The sequence below is a fragment of the Solanum stenotomum genome, chromosome 4, assembly GCF_019186545.1.
Source record: "Solanum stenotomum isolate F172 chromosome 4, ASM1918654v1, whole genome shotgun sequence".
Taxonomy (NCBI): domain Eukaryota; kingdom Viridiplantae; phylum Streptophyta; class Magnoliopsida; order Solanales; family Solanaceae; genus Solanum; species Solanum stenotomum.
The window spans coordinates 38,624,942-38,635,261 of record NC_064285.1 but is presented as its reverse complement, the minus strand read 5'-3'; the positions used below and the strand labels follow the sequence as shown (position 1 = coordinate 38,635,261).

The 10,320-nt window shown below is 35.1% G+C and overlaps 1 long non-coding RNA gene across 1 annotated transcript; it reads right to left on the bottom strand.

The window, feature by feature from the left end:
- Positions 1-6,929: 6,929 nt before the first annotated feature.
- LOC125862937 (uncharacterized) lies at positions 6,930-9,564 on the bottom strand. The gene is made up of 3 exons (XR_007446082.1): positions 9,302-9,564; positions 7,861-7,952; positions 6,930-7,127 (listed from the first exon to the last, which is right to left on the bottom strand). It is a non-coding gene; the product is annotated as an uncharacterized LOC125862937 (long non-coding RNA).
- Positions 9,565-10,320: the final 756 nt, after the last annotated feature.

Here is a 10,320-nt window from a genome sequence, read left to right as displayed (position 1 = left end):
GGGTACATGCTTTCGATAGAAGATTCATAGAACAATTGCGACTAGGCTACACTTTAAGGGGGATAAGCATTCTCTCGTTTCAAATGCGTTCCTCTCGGACACCCACTTGCCGCATGAAGACCAACCTACACCTTAACCCATTCACTCTCTCGAGATGACTGTGTGGGAATGAGACTAGGATTCACTCTCTCGAGCTGAACCTCATGTCGACCCACTCCCACTGACCATCAATTTAGTAGTTTTAGTTTTATGACCCCTCTGTCGAGCAGGCTGAAAACACATAAATAAACTTGTATTTGCAACTACAAATTCATTAAATTCATTCACAACTACTAAACAAAATCACAATTAAACTACCATTAAACTATCAGCAAGCAAGACCCAACAATTATTTTAACCCATATTCACTAAATCACACCCCAAGAATTTGGGGTTTTAGATACACGTGTATAAGAGATACAAATTTATACCAAATTGAGCTCGCATTCAACTGGGTATGTAGATTTAAGTCTTGATACAGGCCAAAATTCAAGAATCCAAGTTACCTAAATCCAAATCTTGAAGATGAAGCCCTTTCGATCTTCAAGTCCTCAAAACCCGCTCAAAATTAGAGCAAAAATATCAAAAAGTACTATTCTATATGAAAATTATAATAATTGTTCGACTCCTAAAACTACAACTCTAACTAGTATTTATAGTTTTCACAGATTTGTGCTGCAGCGGATCATTCAGCGTCGTTATTCGGAATCGCTGACCAACTCGGCGATTGGCCCTTTGGTGTAGTTCATGGCCGTCTTGCACCAACATTCAATATCGTCGTGCTCTGGGTCATTGGCCGACATGGTTTTGCTTCACGAAACTTCTCAGCGATGCACCGACTATTCCCTTTTTCCGCCGACTTGATCTTTTCCTTTAGGGCTCAGCACACTGGAACAAAAGGCAAAGTACAACCCTTCAACGACTTGCCTAGTGGACTCGGTGAACCTCATGCCTTCATTTCTTCGTTCTTTTCGGCCTTTTTGTTCCCTTTTGCAACTTAGTGTCCATGTTTTCCTTTAAACTTCAAATATCTGAAACTTAAGAGTTTTTATTAGATATTGAGATAAAATAAAAATTTGAGTACACAATTTCTATTAAAATATTGCCCTAAATGAATCCAATTTGTGGACTCATCACCTAACTACATAGTTGAGTGGGGATAGGTTGAACTAATTATCGAGCATTACGATTTGTCATGTTTATTAAACGAGCAAGGTTTCTAGGTATATCCCTATCCTAGTTAAGAATCATCACTAAAGCTAGAGAAAATCATGCTCTTTTTGCCCCATGTTCTATCCTCTTATTCCTCTCCCGAGATCAATTCGGACAAGATATTTATTTTTGTAGTGATCAAGCACGAATTCTGAAACAAGAACAAAAGATTGATTCATATGATAATTAACTTCAATCCATCAAACTCAATAAAACACAATCATCCAGTAGCCACAATCTTAGAACAAGGAAAATTAGCTACTCATATCACGATTCTCAATTTGCAATGTTTAAATAACATCAAGAGATCGAATAAAATAAAGTTTAGGAATGAAACCTAAGAATAGATGAAAATGTTTCCAAAGTCGTCGTTCCCCAAAACCTTGAAAAAGAATAAATAATAATATAAAAATCCAAGTCTATTTATATTTAATTGAAACCGGCTAAATCTGGAATCAAGGTCCGCGATGCGGAGAGTCTTCAAAAATCCAGTTGTATGCGGACATTCCTCTCGCAACATGGAGAGGATACAAAGTCTTCTTCCTCCAACTTTAATTATCGAACAACTACTAAATTCCCTCTCCACGTTGCAGAGAGGATACATAGACACGATTTCCTCAAGAACACCACAATCCCATCCTAACTCAAGAACGAAAGCCAATTTCAAGAACACAATTAAAGATCATCAAACTTTCAACTTTCTAGAACAAATTTCCCTGAAATAAACATGACTGGTGCGTGAGTGAATGAACCAAAGGCTATGTGAACTCACATACCTATTTAGGGATAACCCCTTGGCAAAACGATCTTTGATTCCGCAAGAAATCTCCAAGAATGCCTTTTCTCCTTTTCTCCTCTTCTTGAACTATTCTCAAACCATAGGCGTTAACTTAGATTGTGTAAACTAAACCAAATCAGTTTAGGCCGCTAATTAATTACTAAAAATAGAATAAATCTAATCGGATCCAAAAGACCAAAATACCAAAATACCCCTCTTAAATCTGGGTAACTTTCCTTAAATGAATAGCCCGACTTCACCCTCATACGAGCTCAAATTTAGAAAACTCGGTGACATTGAAAAGAGGATTCCAAGAACATTCATATGATATCTTGTAGTCCACCTAACTCATTATGTACTAAGATTTATAGTCATTTGATGTTAACCCAAAACTCATACTTACCATATCTTGCCAAAATTTTTAGCTTTGCTATTTCCAAATTAGATTCTTTCTATTTTTACCTCTTTCAAATAGCGAGGTGTTACAATATCTCCCCCTTGGGAACATTAATCCTTGAATCAGATTATTTTAAGTTGACTAAGAGTGTAACATCTAACACCTATCTCAAACACCCAACATACAAATCTAACACATTTAGTATATCAATTAAATAGTACTAAGAAGAGAATTAGTATCTTGATTTGGAATTTCTCCGAGCTAAAAATATGTGGGCATCTCTTCTTTATATCTTCCTCAGCCTCCCATTTAGCTTTCTCAATAAATTGATTCCTCTATAGGACCTTGACTAATGCTACCTCCTTGGTTCTCAACCAGCGAATCTAACGATCTAAAATTTGAACAGGAATCTCCTTATAAGACAAGCTATCCTTAATACCAATATCTTCAGTAGGTATGATAAGTGAAGGATCTCCCATACACTTCTTCAACATGGTAATGTGAAATACCGAATGAACTGTTGTTAAATCTTGTGGTAGCTCAAACTAATGAGCCACGCTACCGATCCTCTTGAATATTCTGTAAGGATCAATATATCAGGGACTAAGCTTCCCCTTCTTACCAAATCCTATAACACCCTTCATGGGTGAAACCTTCAAGTAAACCCAATCATCTACTTCAAACTCTAAGTCTCTTCTCCTAACATATGTATAGGATTTTTGACGACTCTGTGTTGGCTTCAATATCTCTTGAATAACCTTCACTTTCTCCATAGCTTGATGACCTAATTCTGGTCCTATGAACCCAACTTCACCAACCTCAAACCATCCAATAAGAGATCTGCATCTTCTCTGATAAAGAGCCATCTGGATGATAGAATGATAGCTATTGTTGTAAGAAAACTCTATGAGATGTAGGTGATCATCCCAATTACTCTTGAAATCAATCACACAAGTCCCCAACCTATATTCTAAAGTCTGAATAGTGCACTCTGCTTGATCATCAGTCAAGGAATGAAAAGTAGTACTCAAATTGACTTTCGAACCCAAACCTTTTTGGAAAGACTTCCAGAATTGTAGAGTAAATTGTGCACCTCTATGTGAAATAATTGACATCGGATCTATATGAATTCTGACTACCTCTTGAATATATAACTTAGCATAACCTTGTACTGAATAGGTAGTCTTTATTGGTAACAAATGGGCTGATTTAGTCATTTGATCTACAAACACCCAAAATTGAATTATGTTGCCTGTGAGGCCGTAGTAAACCAGTAATAAAATACATACTGATCATCTCCCATTTCCATTCCAGAAGTTTTATATTCTGAGCCATACCACCGGGCCTTTGGTGCTCTACCTTGATTTGTTGGCAATTTAGACAGGATATTGGCCTTGTGTCTCTTTCACTTCAGAAACTAATGATGATTCAACCCCATTCATCACCACCACTCCTCCTTCATTGGAATCAATCGATCGAACTCCTAGTTGTGTAACTATCTGCACATCCTTCTGTAACTCTCTCTTGTCTCTCTCAACATGGGTGGTACTACCTATAGACAACCTGTTCAAGGAATCAACAACAACATTAGCCTTACCTGGGTGATAGAGAATACTGATATCATAATCCTTGAGCAACTCCAACCACTTTGTCTATCTGAGATTAAGCTTTTTCTAACTAAACACATACTGAAGACTCTTGTGATAGGTGAACACATTGACATGAACACCATAAATATAATGACACCAGATCATTAAAGCAAACACTACGATAGAAAATTCTAGATCATAGGTTGGGTAATTCCTTTTGTGAACCTTAATCTGTCTGGAGGCATTAGCCATAACCTTGCCATTCTACATCAATACACAACCCATTCCAACTCTTGACGCATTACAATATACCACAAAACCTTGTGTACCTTTTGGTAAGGTCAATATTGGGGAAGTAGTCAACCTAATTTTCAATCCTTGAAAGCTTTAGACCATTGAAACTTCACTGTTTTCTGAGTCAAATTAGTCAAATGAGATGAAATAGATTAGAACCCCTCGACAAATCTTCAATAATATCCAGCCAACCCCAAGGAACTCCTAATATCTGTTGGAGATGTGGGTCTAGGTCAATTCTGTAATGCCTCTATTTTCTGAGTATCTACTCGTATTCCCTCATCGAAAATAATGTGGCCTAAGAATGTCACCGACTAAAGCCAAAATTCACACTTAGAAAATTTAGCATACAACTCTATATCCTTTAGAGTTTGGAGACCTACTCTGAGATGACTAGCATGATCTTTCTCATTATTCGAATATAATAGAATGTCATCAATGAAAGCAATAACAAATATATTTAAATAAGTCTAGAATACTCTGTTCATAAGGTCCATGAATGTTGCAGGAGCATTAGTCAAACCAAAGGACATAACTAGGAACTCGTACTGACCATAGCGGGTGTTAAAAGATATTTTAGGGATATCACTTTTTCTTACTCTGAATTTATGATAGCCTGATCTGAGGTCTAATTTAGAAAAACAAGTGGAACCATGAAGTTGATCGAAAAGATCATCAATTCTCAGAAGAGGATACTTATTTTTCATAGTAACCTTGTTCAACTGATGGTAATATATGCACATTATAAGAGAACCATCTTTCTTCCTCACAAATAAGACCGGAGCACCCCAATGTGAGATACTTGGTCGAACAAAACCCTCATCGAAGAGATCTTTCAAGTGCTTATTTAATTCGTTTAACTCTGCTAGTGCCATTTTATATGGCGGAATAGACATAGGATGAGTATCAGGAAGAATATATATACTGAAGTCTATTTCTCTCTAAGGAGGGACTCCGGGAAGATCATTTGGAAATACCCCTAGAAACTCTTTTACTATTGGAACTGATTGAATAGAAGGTGTTTCAACACTACTGTCATTAGAATGAAAAGGGGTTTAAAACTCTAATTCCGGCTCTATGTCTCCGTATACGCCATTGTGGTGGGATGGAATTTGCTTTTGTGGCTCAGTCGCAACTTAAGTCAAAATTAAACCCCAATAATGTTATTTTTCTGCATGTTTTGTTCTTCAGAGTTAAGAGACGATCCAAGGTGATTTATTGACAGTTTTCCACATCTTTTGGTGCTAAAGGTAAGGATTTTACTCCCCTAATCCATTTTTTGATCTGTAGATCTTACATTCCTGGTTAATTATTATTGGGGAAAGGTTTTTGGACTGAATTGGATGGTGGGAAAAAGCCCTAGTTGCACATTAGGATCATGGGTTTGGTCTTGGGTTATAATCTAGATAATTAGACCTTTGATTGTTGATCCTTGCATATATTAATTGTTTGTAGACCTAGAATAAGGGGAAATAATCAGAAAAGGGAAAATTCAAGTGCCTTAGAGGGAATTACGCTTGGTTTCGAGGTAAGTGATGGTTTGCGAGTGCATGGATGTATGTGAATGAAGCCTTTGTTGATAAAACCTAATGAGATGAGTACGAATGAGTAAATGTATGCCATAATTTGACACTTGATTGTATGATTAAGTGAATGTACATATGAGTGTGATTGTAAATTTGGTTGTGTTGGATGGATTGGGTGTCACGTTCCGACACATTAACTTGGATCAGGTACCACGTTTCGAAGCATATATGAGATCGGGTGTCACGTCTAGCATACTAATTGGAATTGAGTACCAGGTTTTGGTACACTAACAGTATAGGTATGGGTTCCATGAGAATACCATTGAATTGTTATATTTACTTGTTATTGAGGATGCAAATTTGTACATTGCTCTTGAAATGATAACTGTGTATACATTCTGTGCATGTCATGTTTACCTTCTTGTGATCCTGATATATTTTGTGCTTACTAGGATAGCCGTGTGATCCTACTAGTACATTGTGGTTGTGTACTGATATTGCACTTGCTCGTTCTTTATTGAGTACAAGGCATCTTTACGCTGCTATTGATAGACCTGAGCTAGGAGATCAGTGATCGAGACCGGATTTCAAGGGTGAGCCAGTTCTTTCAGGCTGCCATTGAGTCGTTCTATTTGTTTAGTTCATTCCTTCAGACATAGACTATTACTACAAGAAAATTAGCTATTAGCGAAGAGAAATCTGGTCCCTAAAAGGCTGATTCTAGTCCCAAAAAGTCAATAGCGACCCAAAAAAATTGGTCGCTTCCCGTTCCTATCGGCCTCTTCGCTAAAAGTCAATAGCGATGAGTTATTGTTACTGGTCCCTAAATGTCTTTGGGGACCAGGTTTAGTCTGGTCGCTAAGACGTCTTTAGGGACCATATATATGGTCCTTAAGTTGTTGTTTTGTACCACTTTTTCTGGTATTTACAGATTTATAGCGTCCACATTTTCTGGTCCTAAAAGACCTATTAGGACAAGGCATCTGGTCTGTACAAGTTTTGCATTGTAGAAATATTACTGTTTATAATGTAAAACTTCACTTGCATAAAGACATAATATAAAACTTTAACTGCATAAAGACATAAGATCAATCATGGCATGCCTTCATATATATAAGCAGTTATAAAAATCAGATTAACATCCCATCAGTAGCAATGTAGCATTCTACAGCCCAATATTAGTCATTACATTTACTATACGAAATTTGAAAAGTTGTCCAACTGTCTCGGCATAATGATAATCTCATCTTCGCTTTTGGTCGGAGACTTGTAAATTCATCAAATCATTAAACCTGTCAAAGACATAATTAATATTGCTCATAACTACTAAACATTCCACTAGAGAACTTAAATTAAACATAGTTTAGACAATCTAGTATATCTAAATTTCAACTTTCCAATTAACGTTGCACTCAATTCTAAAGCAAAGCTCTAAAAAATACATAATCTTTCATCTATATATGAACATGTAGCTGCAAATTTATGGACAAAATATCAATGATAAAAGTAGAGTATATACTTTCTAAGTTGTTAAGTCATACAAAAAACATATGTAGAACTAGTAAGATAGTAACATCTACCAAGTCTAGGAATAGATAAGCTGACTACGTGTAATTAGAATTAAATAGACATTATCTGTATGGACATTCTTTTTAAATTAATGATTGATTGTTTTGTTATTACTAGATAATGCACTTCACAAACATGGTATGTGATTGAAGGTCCAAATGTTGCTACAATCAACGTAACTATAATAGAAAGAGAATGGCTGACACAACTTGATATTGCTTCCTCGAATTCATCCAAGTCCACTTTGACTTGAAGGAAAAAGAAAAAGATTTTCTATATAAGAAAATAAACCTAAAGGCTCAATTTAGGGGAAAAGCAGATCTCTAACTTTTGGAGGTTTTCATACATTACCTCATGAAGCTTAGCCTTATTGTACCGAAATCCATAGGTTCTTTAATGATTTCATAGTAATCTTTCACCGTAAATGAAACAGAAGATGTAATTTATTAAGAATACCTGGCCTTCAAAAACCAAAGCCAATCACAAGAACAATAGAACCTCATCGCGATCAACTAGTATTGCAAATATTTAATTGGTATTCGTCCCTCCTAACATCAAAAAACAGACCAACAAAGTAGTAAGATGTTAAATGTATTTCTTATTGTACACGTAATGTGATAAATATCAAACTTAATCTAATATGAGGATGACTGCAACCTTCGCAGAATGTCAAGAACAAGTTCTAGTATACGTTTTTTTTGCGACTTTGTTGGTTTACCTGATAGAATCCAAAGTATGAATTAAAACTTTGAAGTTGATGTTTCTACATAAATAAAAGACAACAAGAAAGATCATTAAGTTCTCTAAGGTACAATATTATTCATCGATATTTTTTTCCTATCGAGAACACATTAGGCAGTTTTGTCCCCCTTTTTTTGTTCTGCAGAAGTATAGACTTGGACAGCAGGCAAAGAAATAAAATGCAGCAGAACAAACTAGAGAAAATATTGGTAAGTTTTGGATGATTTTGAAAACTCAATTGAAAGCTGAAACAGAAACAAAATGGACATAAACCTCCTTCCTTAAATTTGTATTAAAATGCTTGATAATTGTATTGAGTGCTATATTTAACATACAAATTGTCTAACGGAGCTCGAAATATAGTAAATCTTGTAATACTTCTCCCACAGGTAACTAGAGTTTTTCATGATTCTTTCTTTTCATTTAGCAAATCTGGTGATGCTCCTTATGTTTTCATTGTAGCAGGGGAGTCCTAACCATTCAGTTTGCATTCCTCAGGACCCAGTATAACTTCATCAAGCATAAATGGTACAGAAGGGTAGTCACTAGTTATACTTGTACTATACATGTACTATCTTTCCAGTTGTCTAGCATCTCTCCATGAGACTGTCATAATACTTACCTCTAAATATTTCAATGAGAGCAGTAGTGTCCTCAAACTTCTCTACTTCATAGATTTACAATTGAGATGCATTTCTCTGTTGAATTTTAAAATTGGTCCAAGTGCAGTCATGTATTTGATTTAACCATGCCTATAGTGTACTTTATGATGTATATATACAACTCCATGAGGCAAGGTGTGTATCAAGAAGATTCCTAAGAAAAAGCTGAAATTATATGCATGTTAGTCTTACAATATATTCTATCAGCCATGAACTACAAAGAATTTAAGTCAGAAGTCTCTTGCACTTATTATTTCTTTGCAAAAGTTATCTAGTAACGCTAAGAAAAAAGAAGTAATCTTACTCTGTAAAGCACGAACTATTAACAGCTTGACATAGCAAACAAAGTAAGAAATTACTCCAAGGATTTTTACAACATTTAAGAATAGTTGAACTTTCACTCTGTTATTTAGACAGGACTGCACTACTACTGAAGTATGCGAAAGTCTGCACTAGTAACTGTCATATCAATGGATTTAGAGAAATATTTTTACCTTAGATGAGAACTATAATTGACTTGTTCATCAAACCTTTGATGTGAAACTTGAAAATGAGTGGACAACTGCTTTTGGAGAAGAAATAATTACCCAACCAAAAAAGTTTTTTTTCTTTAAAATAGGTAACTTTCATAGCCAACAACGTATATTTTCAACCAAAAAACACATATAGAACTAATTCGGCGTCGTACATATAGAATTTGAAGCACACTATAAAAATAATAACAAAACAATAAAAAATCAAAATTTAGTAGATTAAATATCGCCATAAGGATATCAAGCGAAGAAAATACCTGAAAATCAGATAAAAGAAGTAAGAATTCAAGCAATTGAAGTTCACTTTCAAAACTAACTACATCAATATGTACAACTTCCTGATGGCATCCACTATTTTGAAATCTCCGTGGGATAGTTGATAGTAATAGTGAATGTTCATAGAATTAGAAATATTTCACAGCTTTAGAGCATTCATTATTATTGAAAGTATCAAAAGACAAGAACTTGAGTTTAAATATCAAGTAAAAGAACCAAAAAACAAAGTTAATCATGAATATATGGTTTCAGACACGTTATCACAGTTAACCTTGGAAACTTGAGAGGGTATGAAAAATAGAAACAATAGCCCTGCTAGGACTGAGCTTCGATTGAAAGAGTGGGTAATATATAACAAATTTTTATGTCATTCACAAACATACAGAGCAATCAGTACAATACAAAAAGAACACAATATATTATATAATATGATTTGTTGCTTTCTCTGACCACACCCCTTGAGCAGCCAACACATATATACAAAGGAAAATAAGTACCAATAGTGTGACTCAATTGAGTATTCAAAATGAGAAAAGAACTCAATTAGGTATTCAAAATGAGATAAGAGGAATCTGAAAAAAACTACGAAATTGATAATTGAATTTCATAAATCTAATATCATCAAATCGCTGAAATAGAAAATTACCCCATTTCCTTGATTATTACAGTTGTTGCAGAGCCCTCCTGTAATCTTCTTTGTCAAA